Genomic DNA, 21,382 nt, shown 5'->3' with positions numbered 1-21,382 from the left:
ATAATAAATGTTTCTTTAATTAATCAAATGAATATATTTTTGTTGATACATAATAAATTTATTTGATACTAACCATTTCAGTAAGCATTAATGGTGGTTGTGATGGTGGGCGTGGGTGAGGATAATGGTGGTGGGTATTGGTGAGACTGGTGGAGTGGTGACGATAATCTGGTGGTGGAAGAAGCAGTGGTAGTAGGGTGAGAAAAGGAGTCCTAAGATAGGTAAATTAAGCACTAATGGTGGTTTTGATGGTGGGCGGTGATGGTGGATCGGCGGTGGGGATAATGATGATGGGTATTGGTGAGACTGGTGGAGTGGTGACGATAATGTGGTGGTGGAAGTAGTAGTGGTAGTAGGGTGAGAAATGTTGTCCTAGGATAGGTAAATTATTTAGTCACCCTTGGTTAATTTTTCTTTTTTTTGTTTTAATTTGATTTTAGTTTTCAAATTACTTTTCTAATTATTTTTTGACATTAAAATAATTTTTAAAGAACACGTGATTGGGGGATATAAAAAACAATTGGGGGATATGCATTACTTCCCCCAACCAGTAGTGTCTGTTAAGGGGTGATTTTTGGGTATGCAAATACTAAAATACCCTTTGGTTAATTAAAAAACATAATGAAAAGACTATAATATCCTTTATACTAAAACTTAAAATCCAAAAACAAAATCAGTTATCCCCCATTCTCTCAAATCAGTACCAGCGCTCTTAGGGTTTAGGGTTTTGAATTTTTTTTCTTCCATCTTCCTCTTCTTCATCCGTTCTTCATCGACGATTAATCGTCGATTAACCTACCTGAATCATAACAATGCCTCCACGAAAGAAACCAACTGCCCAATCGAACTCAAAATAGATTGCTCAACAGAAATTACAGGAAAGGCTTGCTTTGATTGCTCAAGAGAAAGAATAAGAGGAAGCAGCCAACCCGGACAATCAACCTCTCGCAAACATGGGTTCTGTGAGAAGGTAAGTGCTTCTGAACTATTCTGTAAGTGTTTTAATCGATTTAAGGCAGTGGGTTTAGGTTAGAATCGCGAACCTTAATTCAAACAGTTGAGTTTCAGTGAGTACCTGCATTGAAATATGTATGAATACAATGCTGGTATTGGGTTAACATTCAATCAAGAATGAAAACAGTGTCGGTATTAAGTTACGACTTAGATGTTAGCATGAATGCAATGCTGTTTCCAAACCCAGGGTCACATGAAACTGAATGAGATGTACAAGCATAGAAATTGGGTTGAATACTATGCCGGTTTTAGGTTACGACATTCCTTAATAATAATTCGAGTATGCCTGTAGTGGACTTAAATCTTACAGGAACACCTATGAATTTGTCACAAGTACCGGTATAGGTTTTAGGTTGCATTGTATGTCGGTACCCAGTTACGACATGGAATTGATTTATTTCGAGAGTGACGGTAGTGATCTTTTGTTATCCAGGATAATTACATATGATTACCGGCATTGTCGATAGATAATGTTCACCGCCGGAACAATGTACCGGCAAGAGTTATTTGCTAAGTTTCTATGCCCGGAGCTATGTACCGGCATGATTTGTTTAAGTGAGTCTATGTTGGTACTAAAATTGAAAATGAGTTGTCTTATATTCATTTCGTGTGCTTATGATATAGGTCAAAAGCCAAGGAAGCTAACAAAAGAAAAACTAAAGATGTTGTCACTAAGAGAAGAAGGAAGGACGGTCTTGATACTCCTCAGTCTCTGCCTCCTCGAGGGAAAGACAGAGGTCGCAAAAAACGTTTGGGGCTGATACAAAAGGGATAATTTGGGAGAGTGGTGGTGACCGTATAAAGTTACGTCTTAGATGTTAGCATGAATGCAATGCCGTTTCCAAACCCAGAGTCACATGAAACTGAATGATATGTACCGGCATAGAAATTGGGTTGAATACTATGCCGGTTTTAGGTTACGGCATTCCTTAACAATAATTCGAGTATGCCTTTAGTGGACTTAAAACTTACAGATACACCTATGAATTTGTCACCAGTACCGCCATAGGTTTTAGGTTGCATTGTATGTCGGTACCCAGCTACGGCATGGAATTGATTTATTTCGAGAGTGCGGGTAGTGATCTTTTGGTATCCAGGAGAATTACATATGACTACCGGCATTGTCGATAGTTAATGGTCACTGCCGGAACAATGTACCGGCAAGAGTTATTTTCTAAGTTTCTATGCCGGGAGCTATGTACCGGCGTGGTTTGTTTAAGTGAGTCTATGCCGGTACTAAAATTGAAAATGAGTTGTCTTATATTCATTTCGTGTGTTTATGATATAGGTCAAAATCCAAGGAAGCTAACAAAAGAAAAACTAAAGATGTTTTCACTAAGAGAAGAAGGAAGGACGGTCTTGATACTCCTCAATCTCTGCCTCCTCGAGGGAAAGACAAAGGTCGCAAAAATCGTTTGGGGGCTGATACAAGAGGGATAATTTGGGAGAGTGGTGGTGACCGTAGTCTACTTGTAATCCGTGAACCTACTGGAACTGTTGAGGACGATGAGCATGATGAAGAGGAAAGTGAGGAGGAAGATGATGAGGTTCATCCAAGTCAATTAGCAAGCCAAGCGAAGTTGGTGGGCCAAGTCAACAACCAACGTGGGCCAAGGCAAGGGCAAGAAGGGCAAGGGCATAGTCAAAGTGAAATTTAAAGGTTCTCACCTTCCTCACATTGATGACATGATACCTGACCTTGAACGTGGTAGAATTTGGGGTGAAACTACGGAACCGAAAAAGCTATTTGGATATAAGGACTCGTGGGCTCGTACTATCTATCAAACCTATGTAAGAATTTTTTATCTTGTACATATGTATTGTTGTGTATTTATGTAAAATCTCTTAATTGTATTGTCTCCTAATTGTAGGATCATAAGAAGGCTGTGCGTGTTTGTCGAAACCAAGCCGCGGATGGTTGGAATTTTTCTGAGGAATGTGAAGAGGTCCAAACAATACTAAGGGATTCTGGTCTTTATGCTTTGGTTCAAAATTATGTGAAGCCTGATTTTGTGACTGTCAATTGCTTCGTCGAAAGGTATCATGGTGAAACTGATACCATGCACTTCCCTTTTAGGGAGATGACCTTCATCCCTGAAGATGCTCAGAACATTCTAGGCTTGAATGTTATCGGCAAATCAATTGTAGAAGGAGTTGAGTGTCTGGACCTAGAATGGTCGAAGTTGCATGCTCTGACTAACAAGTTGTTTGGTTGGGACTACAAAACTTCTGTGGAGAGCTTCTATGTATCCAAGTCTAGTAGGACAAAGACATTCAAGCTGACGCTGCTTAAGAAGAAGTTTGAAAGAACAAAGGAAATAAGTTTGGAGGATGGATGAGACCCTAAAAAAATTCGTTATACAGCCGCTGCGTACCTATTATACATCTTGGGCATTAAGGTATTCCCTGACACTAGTGGCAACAGGGTTAGTGCTAACTACCTTCAGTACTTGGATCCATTGAAAGATGTCTATAACTATTCTTGGGGAACCGCGGTAATGACACATTTGATGACGGAGATGAGAAGGGCCTCTACGGCTAAAACAAACCAATTTGTCGGGAATTTCACTCTACTGCAGGTAATTTTGTTTTTAAACTTATGTTCTTATGTATATTGTTCACATGTACCCTTACCATGAACTTAGAAACAAAATTTACTGATTCTTATATGTATCATTCCACATTGGTATAGGTGTGGGCTTATGAACACTTCCCAACATTGTTCAAGGACTTCCCCTTCTTGAAGATCACATACATTGACGATCCCGAGGAGCCTAGAGCCAAGAGATACGAGTTCAACAATATTCAGCCCGGTAACAATCATCGACTGATCGATATGAGATTGGCTCTGGACGCGATGAGTACCAAAGATGTTGTGTTCGACCCTTACAGGGAGAACAGAGGAAACCACCAACTTTTGAGGTTTGGTAACGTTGAATTTTACCATGGGTCGTTGTTCCACCCAAAGGGATACATTATGGCTGATCCTAGACGTGTGATGTTGCAACTTGGATATAAGCAATTACCACCTTTTGAGACGACCTCTCCTCAAGGTTATGTTCTTGACCTTTCTCGGTGCTTTTCAACTCCCAATAGGTTGCAGGTGGAGTATGATCCAAATCCTGAACCAACACATTGGACGGAAAGGGAACAACGTCGTTTGGTAGATATTAGTAAGTGGGAGATTACGGAAAAAGGTGATGAAATTTATGCAGACTACATGGAAGATTACTTGGAATGGTCACATCCTTATGTCGTGCGCCCGGATGACGTCCAAGTTCCACCCCAGGAAAACCCTCCCGTTCCAACTCCTGCAGAGGCACCACCTACGATGGCCCAACTTAATAAGACCGTTTGATTGCTAGTAAGTATTGTTTTTTTTTTTGCTTAACAAAGAATTATATTGATATCAAAAGTTATTACAAAAGATACAAAATTGTAATTTAACTAAAGGAACTACAAAAATTTATATTCTATGCCTATATTCAAACACATTTTGGCATTCTTAAGTAGTATGGCGGATCTGGAAATTCCATGGTCTTCAAGAAAGCAGGTCTTGAATCATATTCTCTTCTTTATCCTCTTGCTAATGTAGATCCCTACTTTGCTAAGTTATCTGCAGAGAAGTTCACCTCCCTGTAGCTATGTATGAAGCACCAGGATATAAGACTTCTACAGATTTTTCCACATCTATTTACTGCAAACCAAAGTACTTTATTGTTTTGAAATACTAGTAAGTATTGTTAATTTCTTAGTCGTTTAACGTACACATAATCTTATATTAGCATATATATACTAATTATGTGTTTGATGTTTGAAACTAGCGGTGTCAGCTTGGAAAGTTGAAGAAGATGTTAGGTTGCAAGTACCAGGAAGGAGAGGTGTTGTCTCTTGAAGAAATGAAGAAAGTCGAGGAAAAGCTTGATAGAATTGAAGAAACCGACCCTAGTGCAAAAGATTTGTTCGGCGAAACTAGGAAGAAACCGGCCCAAAAGAAGCAAAAGACCAAGTGATTAATTCTTTAGTTGTGTTTCTTTATTTGGATGGTGGTTGTTACGTCTTGAACAATTCCGAACTTGTTTTCGTTTGTACCTCATAGTTAACTCTTTAGTTGTTTGGTTTGCTTTTGGTTTATGATGCCTGGATTAAGAACATTTAAGCACAATCCAGTATTGGTTTATGTTGAACATGTTTAGATTTCTAGTGAAATGTTATCTTTGCAAGATTTATTTACTACTGTTGCTGGCATAGATAAGTTTAGGTTCTACACCACCGGTACCGTTTCCGGCATGAAAGATGATTAATATTCCATGCCGGTTTTTGGTACCGGCAATGAAATTGTTTTGTAAAACCATACCGGAACCAGAAGATAAAAAATCCATGTTCCTGCATAGATATTTGCTGGTACCAGCATAGTGGTATTTTCAAAAAACGATGCCGGAATTGTGATTTTTTCAAATTTTCATAGTTGTCAGAAAACCGGCAGTGTAAGCTTGATTGAGTCTACGCCGGAACTTTGTTTAGGATAAAACTACAATGCCAGTTTTGATTATAAATCCATTTCGAATGCTCTTTTATTTTATTCCTAAGTAATCTATTACATTGGATTTGAAACTTTAAATTAAAACATACTAAAAAACATGGAATGGACTAAATTTGGTTAAAGATGATCGCATAATCTATTTCCATCCCTTTTCAACAATTGCGGAACCTTTGAGCCTTTCCCGAATCTTTTCGAAGACATCGTCCGGAATAGGGGTGTCAAGGACCATCTTCACTGGTTCTTCTTCTATTTCAACAGATTCCTTTCCCTTCATATAACACCCATCACACCCATCGATAGGCTTGCATTGTCCCTTGTGGGTTTCTCTTGATTCTGCTAGTTCAACAGCTTAGTCAAACCATTAAAACTCATTGCACTTTGGGTGATTCCAACACCTTAGAAACATTCTTCTATTTTCAGCATCATCAGTTTTTGTAATCCAAAACTGGCGTGTCCCATCACAACTTCTACACTTTGAATATATAAAAGGACAGACCATGGCTAGATGAGAAGGTGACTTGCAAATTTGACACCTGCAATGATGATTCTGGAAGAGAAGATTATATTAGTTATGCGTCATAGTAGTGAAGATTTTAACTGTCCATATATTGTTAGTAATGTTCAATCTACTTACTTTGCAAATAGAGCTTAATGATGAATCTCCCATCGCTTGTGAAGCTTTAACCGTGCTTGATTGATCTATTTTTTGGTGCTTGCTTTCTTACTAATACAAAATGTTGCGTATTAGTGAACCACATATATCCAAATTACTCATCATCTCTTCCACACGTATGAAGTTGCATCTCCTCCTCTTGGAGAGGTTTCTTTGATAAGGCCAACGCATCCCAAAATTGGTGATTCTCCTCATACAATACCATCCATCCCTTCCATATATTGGGATTTAGATCCTTGTTTTTAACCATCCCACAAACAGGTGAAAATGGAAAATTTTCTTTGAGTTTTAGAATAACGAAATGATTACCGTTCACGAACGCCAAAACAACTCTTCTCTTCTTAAGGGATCCTTCGCATTTTTGTTACTTTGGTGTAAATGTTACTTCCACGGTGGGGGTAAAATAATGAACAACACATCTAAATGTATCCACCACTAGATGCCCATAAAGCGGCATTCTCATCCAATATTGAGAAGGAAGGAACTCCATTTCATGCTCGGGCCCTAACACTTGAGCATACATATTATCAAACCCCTGTCCTTCACCAACCAATTGCTCATAAAAGCTCATCTTTTTCACAAGTTTTTCGGCCATCCTCATTCTAGCATATTGGCATGGTGTCATCCCTCTACTAACCGCCGTCTCAAAGATTCCTAATTGTTCGGTCACGGCATGATAGCCACAATTTCCATCTCCATCGACATCATCCGTATATACAATACACTCGCGAATAGCCTCAGGAAGTTGCTCTACATAAGACTCTATTTTGGTATGGTAATGTCTATAAGTTTTACCTGTTTTGGAATCCTTAAACATATTCATATTACCAACTTTTAGCTTAACTATATAAAATCTATCCTCTGCAATCTCTACATATTCAATGTCTTCAGTATGTGTTGGGACTCCGTACTTCCTTGGCCTACCCCTTCGCCTTGGAACCGAAACTACATCAACTTTGGTCGTGCCTACGGAGTTTTCACCATGGTATTGTTGTTGACTAGATATGGGCGGCTTACATTTTCTATCACTTACTATGGGTGGGGCTTCGAAATGATCACCTTGTTGTTCTTGGTAGATCGATGTTGGTACCTTTGGCGGCCTACCCCTTTTCTTTGGAACCTCCGCTACATCGACTATGGGTGGGGCTTCGGAATGCTCACCTTGTTGTTCTTGGTAGCTCGATATACCTTTGGTGGCCTACCCCTTTTCTTTGGAACCTCCACTACATTTACTATAGGTGTGGATACGGAATGCTCACCTTGTTGTTCTTGGTAGCTCGATGTTGGTACCTTTGGCGGCCTACCCCTTTTCTTTGAAACCTCCACTACATCGACTATGGATGGGGCTTCGTAATGCTCACCTTGTTGTTCTTGGTAGCTCGATGTTGGTACCTTTTGCGGCCTACCCCTTTTCTTTGGAACCCCCGCTACATCGACTATAGGTGTGGATACGGAATCCGTCGTTTGTTGTTGACTTGATAGCGGTTCCTTCCTAGGCCTATCCTTTTTCTTTGGAACCGGCGCTTCCGCGAACCTTGCTTCTGAAATCTCACATCCGGTTAGATATCGTTTCTTACTTGCACGAAGTTCGTTTTCATGTTGACTCATTTCTTTCAATTCTTTCCGTTGTTTTCTCCTTGTTATTTTTGTTTGTGGTCTACCGAGAGGATCTCCCTATGTTGTCTCTTCACTTTGTGTTGTCCATGGGCGTGTAATTAGCCTTAGTTGGCTCAACAAGACTTGTAGGATAACCGAGTTTCCACGTGAGTAAGCTTCGTAGAATTCCTTTGCTTCGTTCGTATCCCAAGGTGATTGTCCGGGATCTTCCGTAGGGGGAGGGTCAGAAGATAGTTGCTTCCAAAACGGATCGATAACCTCAATAGGTATCACTTCTTCATACTTCACAAGCATATGACGACACGGAAGCCCCAATGAAGACATGTCGGGACAAATACACACATCACCCGGTTTGCCGTAGTGTATCTCCCATATCATTTGTCTCATCATATGTTTTATTGCCCATTGAGAGACGTTGAACTCTATTCCTTGGGGAAACTTAACATATGGTAGATATGAAGTCATCCTTTCCATTGAGCTTTTCTCAAAAGCCTTCTTGATCTTATCGATATCACTCTTAAAGTATTGCTCCATTGCCTCGGTGACTGTAACCACGTTTCCTTGGCCTGACCGGATTAAATCTTTAAATCTCCCATGAGCGGCCTCCGCTATACTAGTTGCTTCATTCCCGTAGTGTCTATACCGGTTTGTCCATGCACGCACAAATTTTTCCTTGAACTTATCCAACCATTGAGTCCGACAATACCAGACGACAGTCGAATAAACTTCATTCCAATCGGCAATAAACTTGTCAAATCTCTTTTCATAAATATCCTCGGTAAGAGACCAATAAACTTTCTCCAAATCTCTTAGGAATTTCAACCACTTTATGATTTTCCTCGTGTTCTTTGTCCCTCGCTTTTTGATCTTTCCTCTCACATCTTCTTATTCTTCGGGTGATAGTTTATTCTTGCGAACATCTTCCTAGTTGAACAATCATTTTCTTCTTAGTATCCTCCTTTGTGGGTTCAAACAAGGCATGACAGGTTTTTATCACATTAATACGTATATGGTATGTACATAGGAAATTTTGTGCATCCGGGAAGACGTCGGATATTGCATTCATTAATGCATCATCTTGATCGGTTATGATGACCCTCGGAAGTTGATTTTCCCGGAAGAATCTTTTCGATTGACGTAATGCCCAATGATAATTATAGTCCCTCTCGTTTTCTATTAAACACCAAGCCAATGTAATGTTACCTTGTCCGATGTGTGCCCCACGATGTTCAACAACGGCATATTGTATTTGTTTATCTTGTAGGTGCAATCCATCATAAGAACACCGCAACATGTATGAGCCAATTGTGAATGCAAAGGATGCAAAATGAATATTTGAAGGGGCTTGTTGTCCGGCCCTATTTTAATGACACGCGTGTAGTTGTAATCCAAAACTATCTTCTCAAATTCTTACATAACGCTTCTCCCTTCCCATTCCACCCTTCTAATACTTGCTTGTGCACTATAAATTGTACTTATAGAAGACACGTTCGTCTTATCCTTTTCCTTGAAGCCTCTGAGAATTTGTCTCGGTTTGATAAATGCTTTGGTCAATCTCTTTACATCCTCCATTTCATGAGGTTTTAGCTTCGCCACTAGGGAGTGACCAACAAAATCTTTCGGATCCCGGTGGTTATGACGGCCGAACGAAACCTCACAATCCCATTCGTTGTTCTTGTCATTTAAACGGAATACAAGCTTAAAGGGGCAATTATCCTTCCTCGTATTAGTCTTGCATACCCTATTAGTCTTCTTTGGATATACATAATCCTTTCTCTTGTGGCTATTCTTCTCCTTGTATTGCCCACTTCTCTCGCAAACCATCTCAAAACGGCTTTTTGAACCTTGGGTATTCCTCACCAACACACACATGTTCTTAAGAGTAGTCTCTTTAGCCCAAACAATTGCTTCAGTTGGATCTTTTATTCCCTACATAAGGACAATAATGAGAGATTATAAGGTTCATTACAAGCAATCCATTGGTAATATTCAAGATACTAGGTGAAAAGAAATCTGTGGTAACATACCGGAGGCATTTTATAGTATTCCGACGTATCCCGACCGAGCGGTTTTGCATTTGTTGGATCAATATATGTCACAACCTAAGGATCGAACGAAAAGAAAATACATTAGTTCCAAAAAAGAAAAATTTAATACTATGCCGGTATGCAGTTCCGGCATGCTCGATCACAGTCCCGGCATAGTCGAAATGAACCGAAATTGAAGACCAAATTTGAGACGCTTCCAGACTTCTCAATATGTTTGAAAGCAACGCCGGAGATACTAGTTCCGGCATGCTAGTAATCTAAGTGACCACGCCGGTAGGAGGTTCCGGCGTGGCACATACTTAATATACCATGCCGGTATTTAGCTTTGTAAAACACTCATTCCTGTATGTTTTTTTGTAGGTACCGGCATGGTAACGTTAAAATTGAACATCGCCTGAAGAAGTTCCGGCATTCTCGTTATCTATGATTCCACGCCGGTACACAGTTCCGGCGTGGTAGTTAATTAATTTTACATGCCGGTATTTAGCTTCGGAAGACACTGCTTCCTGTATGTTTTTCATGCAGTACCGACATGGTAACCTTTGAATTCAACCATGCCGGTCGGATATTCTGTGGTAGGTAAAAAGTAACTTTTGTGTCGGCATAGTAATTTGGTTGCGTTCTATGCCGGTTTTAGTTTCAAAATGGGGGATATCAAGGTTCCGGCATGGTCGTAGTACGAATACTATGCCGGTATTTGTGGTTCCGGAATGGTATTCATACTTTGATCATGTACCAAGCTTTTACAACAACAACAATAGTGGATTCAAATAAAAAAAATCAATTTTTCAACCTATTCGCAGCTTTACCCGAGTATTGAGAGTGCTTATATGTTGAGCTAGTTTACTCTCTTGGGTTGGTTCTTCACGAAACACTTCATGCTCATAAAATTCATGTTCCAAAGGTGTTGGTTCCACAAAAACTTGCAATTGTGAGTTGTTTTCATTGGCTTAAGATTCAAGATATGCTCCTTGTTGTAGTTGAGCTAAAGATTCAGCAGCATCAATTCTCTCTTCACAATCATCCTCCATTTTCACCAAAATAATTCCCTCTCAAATTTTATTTCCCTCCTTCTACTCTCACCCAAACACAAATAATAACAGACACTAATCATTTATCAAAAATCTTAAGATTTTACTAATTATTATTAATCACTAACCCTGATTAGTGAGGGGTAGATTAGGAATTACATAAAATACTTAGATAAGGGGTGACCCTGATTTGATATTTGGATCCTGTTTTTGTCTTTTTCCTATATCTCCCAATTGTTTTTTATATCCCCCAATCGCGCGTTCTTTTTAAAGGCCAGATTTTTCCAAAAAAAGAAGATATTGTGATTTTAAGATTTGTCGGGTAGGGGCAGGAAGAAAAATGAAACCTATAAAAAAAATTGACCAAACACAAGGCTACACGCGAATTAATTGTAATCGGTTCAGTTTCTCACATCTCTCTTTATTCCCCCCTTTTGTTATGGTTTCTGTTTCTGTAATTATTTCTCCCATACTTCATGGGATTATGTAAGGCTATGCGTGAATTAATTGTAATCGATTCAGTTTCTCACATCTCTCTTTATTCCCCTTTTTTTGTCATGATTTATGTTTTTGTCATTTCTCCCAGCTTCGTGTAATTATGCATGCTTGAGAAATAGTTCATGATAATATGTAAAGAGACAAGAAAATAAATTGATCAAGAATTAAATATTATTATAAATTTTAGGAAAATGAATAAACACAAATCTACGTAAATTGGAAACCCAACAATTTATATCAAAGAGAAAAATTAAATTCTAATCTAACAGATTTTGCAAGATTAATCTAATTGATTTTAAAGTAATTTTAGGTGTTTTTAGTTTTGTTACAAGTTTGGTTACCTTTGATGACATTTTTTTTGAAGTAGTGAACTAAGTAATGTTCTACTGCCCATAGGATTTGCTTTAGCGATTAACTATGTTTGTCCCAACGGGTTGTATGACTTACATACACAGTATTAAAAGATTCGAGGATAAGGACATGTTTATTAACCAACTCCTCAAAATATTTAGACCTGGATCATCGGTTCGATTCTTCTCAGACAATTACGACATGTATGAATCGATGGATACATTTGAAACACATATCCTTGCCCGTGCCATTATGGCATGGGTTGAGACCAAGTGTCAATTATAAATGATAGTAAATGAATTATTCTATCAAAAATGATAATAACGCTTAGGATTAATTTGGTATTGTTGTGAGTTGTACAACAACGTTTCTAATGTGTGTTGCTGTGCTGAGATATGTACAAAAAAAAATTGATGTTTGGCAAAATATAAACTAAAGTTAGAGCCGAAGGTGTTGGAGCTCAACTTGTTGCTAGGCTACCAACCAAAATTATGTAAGAACATTGATTCACATTTTGTAGTTGGAAATCACTAATTAAAAAGAAAATCAAATTTGTTTCGTAAATTATCATGTTCAACTATTGTCTTTGTAGCAAATGACTAGAACAGACATATCTCTGAAAATTGTAGTATATTTATTATGCTTAAGAATAATGAGTTTTTTGGTATTAAATAAATAAATATATAAATAATATTAAATTTATAAATTACTATTATTAAATAGTATTATTTGAAGAAAAAAATCAGTCGTTGTTTAAAATTGCCTTTATTTTAATTGTTGATAAATTAAAGAATTTTCAGTGATGGTATAGCGAATAAAGATTGGTTGTATATATAGATTTAGGGGTAATTTTTGCCATTTATAAAATAAAATAGGGATAGAAAAAAAGTAGAATATGAAATTAAGGTTGATCATAACTTTTGCTTTCGAAGCTTTGAAAAGCTCCTTCTCCTCTACTTCTCAAAGTTGATAGATTTTGGAAGTGCGTTGCATAAAAAACACTTTAAAAAATCTTTACCAAACAACTATGGTGGAAAAATATTACTATCAATATGATTTCGAAGTACTTTTTGGAAGAAAAAAAATACCAAACTCAGTTAGATTCATTAATAATTATATAAGTGAACCATAGTGGCGGCTGTAGTGGTGTTAAGGCAAACACGCTGTGGTTTGATTGAAAGTGGTGATGGAAGTTGTTTCAGGAAAAACAGTAGTGGTGCGTTGTGTAATTATGGTAGTGGAAAGTATCAGTGTACAGTGGTGCCCAATGAGTAATTTCGCGTCGTCTTACGAATTTCCTAATAAGTAGATTAACTTTATTTTTACTCAATGATAATGCATAACAAAGTCTATTAGTTGTTGTTATAGTCTATTTGTTAGAGCATTGCTCGGTCGACCTCGCATGCGTTGCTATCTCAAGCATGTTTTTCAATGTTAGTAATCAAAACTATAAGTCTTGATTTCTTGTCTACTATATCTAAGGTCTCGGACTAGGATAGAAAGTGTAGTTGAGCTCAAGAACTCCACGACAATCATCATACAAGACGAAGGACTACTCAAGGAACTTGTGGATCTTCATCGATAAAAAAGTATGTGGAGACTTGAACTTATCCATCACTCAAAAGTTTATATATCTCATATCTTGAGACAAAAGTCGTTTTGCTATATAGACTTTGATTATACGTATTTGGTATTTCGAGCCGAGTCTATCTCGCCTATCTATTTCTCGAAATATGTGTTTGTAAGCTTTCACTTTAGCCAAGTTTATCTTTACCTAGTGACGAAAGTCATGTTATGTTTCAATCACTTTGAAAATTGCTCTGACGAAAAATGGTTTGTGAATAATAACTATATAACGTCCTCTGAGAATGTTTCAATGATTGAAATGAGAGTTTAGATTATATAACTTTTGGAGGATATAAGCATTGTTGTGGAAACACATATATGTATAAGTCCTTATTCCTTGAACCGAAGTTTGTGAACTTTGTTGATCAAGTGAACCGGAGTAGTGCGTGAGTTAAGTCCGCGAACTGGCAAAGTTCTCAAACCCGAGAATTTCTGCTGGAGTTTGTAAACTCCATCCGGGAACTTAAGTCCGCGAACCCAGTCTGCGAACTTGAGTAGGTTATATCTAAAAACGATGTTTGTGAACTTATTCATATTAACTAAGGAATGCATTTTCAAACCGTGGTTATATAATTCATGAAACGATTCAAGTGAATCAAATCGTTTTTGCTTCAATTGTGTCTTGTGTGGTACATAAGATTTCCATGCAATTGAACAACTCTCTAACTAGTTTATTTGAGTCATTTGAACTAGTTATGGTGAAGAAGAATATGGTTGATATGAAAGTGATCATATGGCTAACCATTTGGTTAACAATTTTTGAACCAACTAATGTACAAGTTTGGGTACGGTTACACAAGCCTAGAAACGTGTATTTCATTTGTGTATAACAAGCTATGCTTTCTATCTAACGGTTGATAAATATTAGCTTGAATCTAATCATGTTTTCATCTAACGGTGAATATTGAATGCTTTGTTACCAAGCTAACATTGATTGCAAACCCTGATTTGAAAGACTATATAAGGTAGAACTCTAGTAACTGGGAAACCTAATCCCCACACATTCTGTGAGATACTAGTTGTGCTAAGCTAGAGTCGATTTTCCTTTAACCTTTGGTTTCTTCTTCTAAACTAGGTTAACGACTTAAAGACTTCATTGGGATTGTGAAGCCAGATCGATACTACTTTATCGTAGTTGTGTGATCTGATCTTGCTGTTTCTATCGTACGAGTACAATTGCAATAATTGGATTGAGGTTTCTATCTCCGATAGGCAAGATAAAAAGTAATCACAAACATCTTCGTCTCATCGTTTGTGATTCCACAATATTTTTTTTCGCTGCGTCGACTAAGACTATTGTGAGGTGATTGATAATACTAGGTTGTTCTTCGGGAATATAAGTCCGGTTTATCAATTGGTTCCTGTTCACCTTAATTTATATCAAAAGACGGAACAAAACTCGTAGGTATATTCGTGGGAGACGTATTTATCTATTACCGTAGAATTTTCTGTGTGATACCGATTTGTTTATTAAAGTCTTCGACTTTGGGTCGTAGCAACTCTTAGTTGTGGGTGAGATCAGCTAAGGGAATCAAGTACGTAGTATCCTGTTGGGATCAGAGTTGTAAGAGCATAACTGTACCTTGGATCAGTGTGAGATTGGTTGGGGTTCAACTACAGTCCAGACCGAAGTTAGTTTGGAGTAGGCTAGTGTCTGTAGCGGCTTAATACAGTGTGTGTTCAATCTGGACTAGGTCCCAGGGTTTTCTGCATTTGCGGTTTCCTCGTTAACAAAATTCTGGTGTTTGTTTTATTTCTTTTCCGCATTATATTTTGTTGTATAATTGAAATATCACAGGCTGTACGTTGTTCAATCAATTAGAATATCCGACCTTTTTGTTGTTGATTTAAATTGATTGGCACTTGGATATTGGTCTTTGGTACCATCCAAGTTATCTCTCTAGTATTTGATAAAGACTCGTAGATTTATATTTGCTTGAGTATATATCAAATCGAGAGATTGAGATATAAACTCTTTGATATACTTTTTATCTAGATTGAGTTTGACTGTCTAATTGATTCTCTAGAAAGTATATTGGAGTTTGTCCATACAGATTTCTAAGTGAAATATTGGGTTTGGTTGTTAGACCCCCGCTTTCTCAATTGGTATCATAGCAGGCAAACACTTTAAACCTGATAAGTTTGTGTTTGCTCGATCCTTAAAAATTATCCCATGGAAAATTTCTTTGGAAAACTTGCTCTTGGCATCTGTAACGCACACCATAAATCCTTAAAGATTGCTCAAGGATTATTATGGATAAAACCTCCGGTTTCACATGATAATCTTATTTCATCAAAAAGGGAAATTTTAGATGATGAGAATCAATCCAAAGGAAAAAGTAAAAAGAAGGGAAGATTGAGGAAACATTCGTCGCGCTCAAAGTTATGGGCTCTCACTAGATTAGCTCTTAATATTTTTGAGGAATACTATCATAATGGATCAATTGATAAAGATCTATTCAGAGCATTCAAAAATGTTTTTAAATTCTTAGAAAAACTTAATTCTGTTAAGTCTAAGAATCACCCTGACAAAGGTTATGTACAAACAAACATTACTATATGGACCATAAATCAGAAGAATCTGCTTTCTAGTCTTCCAAAGAGAAAAATAGAAAGCTCAGTTAACCCTGATTATCATTACTATGATTATATCACTGGTACCTTTCACAAATATCAACCGGAAATGGTGCCTGAGAATCCCTTTGCACATCTCGCCACCTGGTAACTTGATTGGCGATTACCCCATGTGTATATACTCTTGAAATGGGGGCAATAACGGTTTGTTTTGTGTGTACCTTTGTTAATGTTTTTTTTTTTCTCATAAGCTTGCTTGCTTATCTTGGTTTTCGAACGGTTAAGAAAATGCCACCTTCCTTGTATGGGTCACGGTTCACAAACGGGTCCAAGCCCATTATTGGTCTTATAAAGAAGAAGTTCGTGCACCATCTTCTTCTTCCCATTAGTCCGCGTACGTGAACCTCTAGGGTTTTGTGTGTTTTCCTCCATTAAAATCTCCTTGGAAGAAATTGAAAGAAAGGGTGTTCAAAATTCACTCCAAGTAAGTAAATTCTTTTTGTTCCTTTCAATTTCTTAGACCTCATGATGAATTCTAAGGGCTCAAAACGTAGTTCCAAAATCTCAAATACCTCTAGCATGAATTTTCCTTGTGACCAAAATTTTCTTAGGATTAGGATTGTGAATGATTCTTGTGCTAGAATTTTTGAAAAGATTTCATCTTAAGGTTTTATCCTAGAAAAAAAATTGGATCTCCCTAGTGGGCATGATGAGGATTTAGTTTGTTTCAAAAATTTCAATCTTGGAAACATCTTTGATGGTCATGGTCAAGGTTTTGATTCTCTCACAAGAATTTTCTATGCCAACATTCATGATGTTGATCTTAATAAGATGGAATTCAAATCCATGATAAATAGAGAAAGATTGCTTGTTGATAGATAATTAATTTTAAAGATTACCAACATTCCATTGGGAAACGTGCGCCTTCCTAGACCAAGTGACGAACGTCCATCATGTGATGAAATCTCTCTTGGGATTTGTGGCAAGAAAGTATCTTGGAATCAAGGGAAGTTTCCTACTAATGATCTTAGTATTGCATTGATGGCATTTGGAAAGCTTGGTATCCCCAATATTTGTCCCTCCACAGTTGAGAATTCTTGGTGGGATCATGAGTTTGCAGAATTGGTCTATTTCCTTGATTCGGGTGTTCAAAGTCTCGATATTTGTGGTTTTATCATCTTTCAAATGATTTCGATGATTTCACCCATCAAGATGTGAGGTTACCCGTGCTTGATTGGTCAGATTTTCCGTGATCGTGGTTTTGATTCAATTGACAACTCTCTCGGAGTTCCTTAACCGGTTCGTCCATGTACCTTCAGGCGCATAAGGGAGAATGTGTGCAAAAGAAAAAGAGATGCTTCACTTAACGACTGTGACCCTATCACCTCGTGCCTTCTTCAAAAAATTCACAAGGGTCTGTGTAAGGTCAATTCAAGGGTGAAGTGTGGCAAGAACAATTGTCATTCGTTGCAACTAAGTTTTCCGAGTTCAAGGAAGAGTTGAACTTAATCCAAGATTCTCGGAGTATTTCCGATGAGGAAGACAATCACTACAAAACTGAGGCTGAGGGCCATTTGTGAGGGTTTCTTTTTCCTAGCCGTAGGTAATAGTAGGTATTTCCTACGGTTGTTGACCAACCCTCGTAAATATTACGTGTAGTCAAACTGGATGTGTATTTTGACGGTTTCACAAAACGACTGTATGGTATGTATTTTCCTTCACCTCTTTTTTCAGATCCATTTTTTCTTCTCTCCTGTCTCCTCTTCTCTTCTCTTATCTCGCTGAAGAAAAAATTTCTACATTAATGTTTTCATACAAACTCCCCCATAGGTTCTCACCTTACAGCAAAGAGAGCAAGGCCTGTAACCCTAGCCTAAAATCCCTCCTCCTCCTCCTCCACTGATACTGTCTCAATTCTAAAACCTAACCCCAGATAAAGAGGATCTCACTTGTGTCTTCTTTGACTTCAATCTAATAAGGTAAAATAAGATTTATTCCCCCTTTCGTTTAGCTTGTTTCTTTAGTTATTTCGATAAAAATAGATTATGTTTTGATTTAATTTGTGTATTAAGATTTGATTTCTGTAATAATGAAGTATTTGACTATGATTTTTGGAAATCAAAAGTTTCTGATGAGTTTTGCGATCATAAGATAATACTGTTGATTAGGTTGTTATATTTCTAGGGTTTTGTTGAATTTGGGAGATTTCAAGTCCAATTAGTTCTGATTTAGGTTTTTATTTATAGGGTTTTGTTTAATTTTCAGAAATATATGTGTTTTATGAATAAAGGTTGGATTTTTGATCACAGTATGGATAATCGCGATCTGAAGAGGATACACCTCCAGCTGAAATTAAGGCATCTGCTTCTGGTTTGGTTGAGTTGTGCCTGCTGCCTAAGTCTATTTATCTTTTGAAGTCCTAACTGAGTCGTTTTGGTTGTTAACACATCTCTTTATCGAAACAAACTCAGTCAAATGCTTTTGATTCGCTCAAACAAATCCAGAAAGGAGGAACCTAAAGACCCTCATGATGCAGTAAGGCCGTATGCAAATATTTGTTGCTTTTCTTTTTTGGATTCCCTTAATCTTTCTTTGTTTTGTTCTGTTGCCTTGCCTCGAATTTGCAGGGTAAAAATTGTGAAATTACTTAGGCTTGTATCTGCACAATCATCACTTGTATTTCCCCTGGTGAGTGTCTTGGTGCTGCTTTGGTTAGGTAAGCTTCCCCTGGTGATTTATGTTCCATGTAACTTCAATTCCAGTGTTTGCAAATAACTTTTTCTTGCTACGATCCTTTGAATTACCTTGCTTGTGCTCTTGTCGTATCATGCAACAATTGCATCTTGTATGCAGGATCTGTCACATCTTTCGCTTTCCCCCCTAAGTATATATTTTACAACTTATTCATCAGACACACTGAACCCTGTCTCCAAAAGCGGAACAATGCATCAGTTGGTCTTCTAAGTTAAAACCCAGACATAAACATACTGTACGAATTTAGAGATTAAACGAAGCAGTTAGCAAATAGTATCTTCATGTTGCTATATCTAAGTGAATCCAGTTGATTTTCAAGTAAGAAAAGACTAAGCTAGACACTGCTCAATTTTAATAAATTACGTATGTGTAGTAGTGGAGATAAAGTAACAAAATAATTTCTAGTGACAATAAAGTTAAAATGATTTCCAGTTGCAACGCTGCTGTCAACTAACTATTGTGTTTATTATTAGAGTTATCCGTTTGTATGGTAACTTTTGGGCAGTTCCAAGGTGCAGTGAAATTCTTCCTTACACCTATTGGTGATTGTTGTTTTTCGACACTTGACGATTTTTCTGTTAATGATTGTGTTTGAAGGAGGAGTCCGAGTCTCTTCAATTCATGCACGTAATATATAACTGGCAAATGTTGTAGTGCGACATTCCTAAAGTGATCTATACGACGGCGTTTGCTTCTTTGTAAGCTTGTGCTAACATTATCTTTTTCTAACTAGATATTCATAGTTTTACGTTCTTAGAAGAGAAATACAAGCACACGCACAATCACTCTGGAGTCTTGATGGGTGTTAAATTCTAGGCACATGTCCTCTGACCCATTTTTTTTCAGTCTTCCAGTATCCAACTCTGTCTGTTTTTCAGTTTATGCTAGAAACTTTTGATTAATTATTATAATGTGGATCCTTAAGGATGTATCTCTTCTGGTGTCAAAACAGGACTGCTATAGTAGTAATAAAGGCTGTGTAGTTTACGAAGTTTGAGCAACCATATTCGCATTAGGAACTTTGAGGAGCGGGCAAACGGAATAAATATTTCATAGACTATGTTATATTAACTTATTATGCTTTTTTAGATACAAATAGGTGCAAATTCTGTTCCTCTAACTTATTATGTTTATTCTTTCTATGGATGTTTACTGTCATCATTAACTTTATTTCTCTGCTTTGCTTTTGTAATGCAGGACCCAGGATTCCCTTATCTGCAGCTTCATCTAGTGGCGGAGCATCATATTCAAATGCAGAGTCAGAGGAAGGCGAATTAGGTGGCCCCCGTTCCCCTCCTCCACCACCACCACCCTTGACAGACTCTAGTGAATTAGGCCCCGGGGATGTCTCTACATTGCCTCTTACCTCCTCCACCTCCAATGCCACCTCAGCCTGCTGCTGCTAACTTAGGTAGTGCATTGCCCCCACCATCACGCCTGAGTCTGAGCTTGTAAGATTCTTTAAAAAAAAAAAACTGTTTGGAGATTTAACACTTGTTCAAATACCAACAACATTCTGCAGTAACATCTCTCTCTCTCCCTCTCTTTCTCTCTGCAGGTGTTGGTTATGCTTCCTCCACCACCCCGACCTCCCGGATTGCCACCTAAATCTGATGCCAATAGTTTTACAGGGACCAAGGATGTCATTAACATGCTTCCACCACTTCCAAATCAGCCAGTGCCAAGGCCTGCCTTAATCCATACCATACAGCTGGATGTACTACCCCCAGGCATTGCTCGCTCAGATCTTCAGCACCCCAGAAGCCATCTTATGTTAAGTCGGCAGCATCTACAGTTGTGAAGAGGCCGCTGGCACAGCATACTCCTGAACTTACAGCTGTGGTGAGTTTATTTCTCTCTGCTATATTCTTTCTCAGTAAGTTGAAGTGTGCCTGTAAACAGAAAGTAAACTAAAACACATTCCCCATCTCTCATATCTTTACCTCACTTGAAATGGTTTATGTTTGCAGGTGTGTTCGCATTTTGTCCCAAGCTGTACACATGCATTTTGTGTGTTTTTAAATTAAGTTACTACCTTTTGTACTATCTGGGTTGTTCTGTTGCCCAGATTCTATTTCTGAATCAATTAAACATCTTATTGACATATATGTAAATTTCTATGGTGCATCAATGTAAAACATTGTTACGAATGTGTGATGGTGCAAATTTATACAATCTTAAGTTTACCGGATAAATTTGAACGACGGCGCGGATCAATTTCTATGACGGCCAAGAAACGTCACAAATAATCAAAATTATTCGTGACGGTTGATCAACCGTTGCAAATGAACCAAAACCGACACAAATAACATTGTGACCCCAGTAGTAACGACGGGTGGTCGCCCGTCACAAATATGTATTTCTGACGGCCTTTTGGCTATTTGTGGCGGTTTTTGAACCGTCACTAAAAGCGCTCGGTTTTGTAGTGAATGAATAAAGTTCGCCTAGCAAATCTTCCATTTTGCTTGTTTTTAATTAGAAGAATAATTAGAGTTTGGAATAGCCATTATTGTGATTACACATAGCTATGTCCAACATTTTCGTCTTCATGTTTTTAGGTTTATTTGTTTAAAATCTAAAATTTGTTTGGAAGATGATTTTTTGCAGTATTAATCTTTATGGTTTTATATATTGCAATAGTGTTATGGGATAT

The 21,382-nt window shown here is 37.7% G+C and overlaps 1 long non-coding RNA gene across 7 annotated transcripts; it reads left to right on the top strand.

Annotated features, from left to right (window-relative positions):
- Positions 1-17,671: 17,671 nt before the first annotated feature.
- LOC113301253 lies at positions 17,672-20,920 on the top strand. Of its 7 annotated transcripts, XR_003336144.1 has the most exons (8): positions 17,675-17,954; positions 18,285-18,510; positions 18,603-18,691; positions 19,327-19,427; positions 19,682-19,828; positions 19,927-20,140; positions 20,288-20,571; positions 20,700-20,920. It is a non-coding gene; the product is annotated as an uncharacterized LOC113301253 (long non-coding RNA). The 7 variants fall into 7 exon arrangements; XR_003336142.1 differs by having other exon boundaries at positions 17,672-17,954; positions 18,603-19,427; XR_003336143.1 differs by having other exon boundaries at positions 17,672-17,954; positions 18,603-19,427; positions 19,927-20,180.
- The last annotated feature ends 462 nt before the right edge of the window (positions 20,921-21,382 follow it).

Source organism: Papaver somniferum, chromosome 8, assembly GCF_003573695.1.
Source record: "Papaver somniferum cultivar HN1 chromosome 8, ASM357369v1, whole genome shotgun sequence".
In the NCBI taxonomy this organism is placed as follows: domain Eukaryota; kingdom Viridiplantae; phylum Streptophyta; class Magnoliopsida; order Ranunculales; family Papaveraceae; genus Papaver; species Papaver somniferum.
This window is presented reverse-complemented; position numbering and strand designations above follow the sequence as displayed.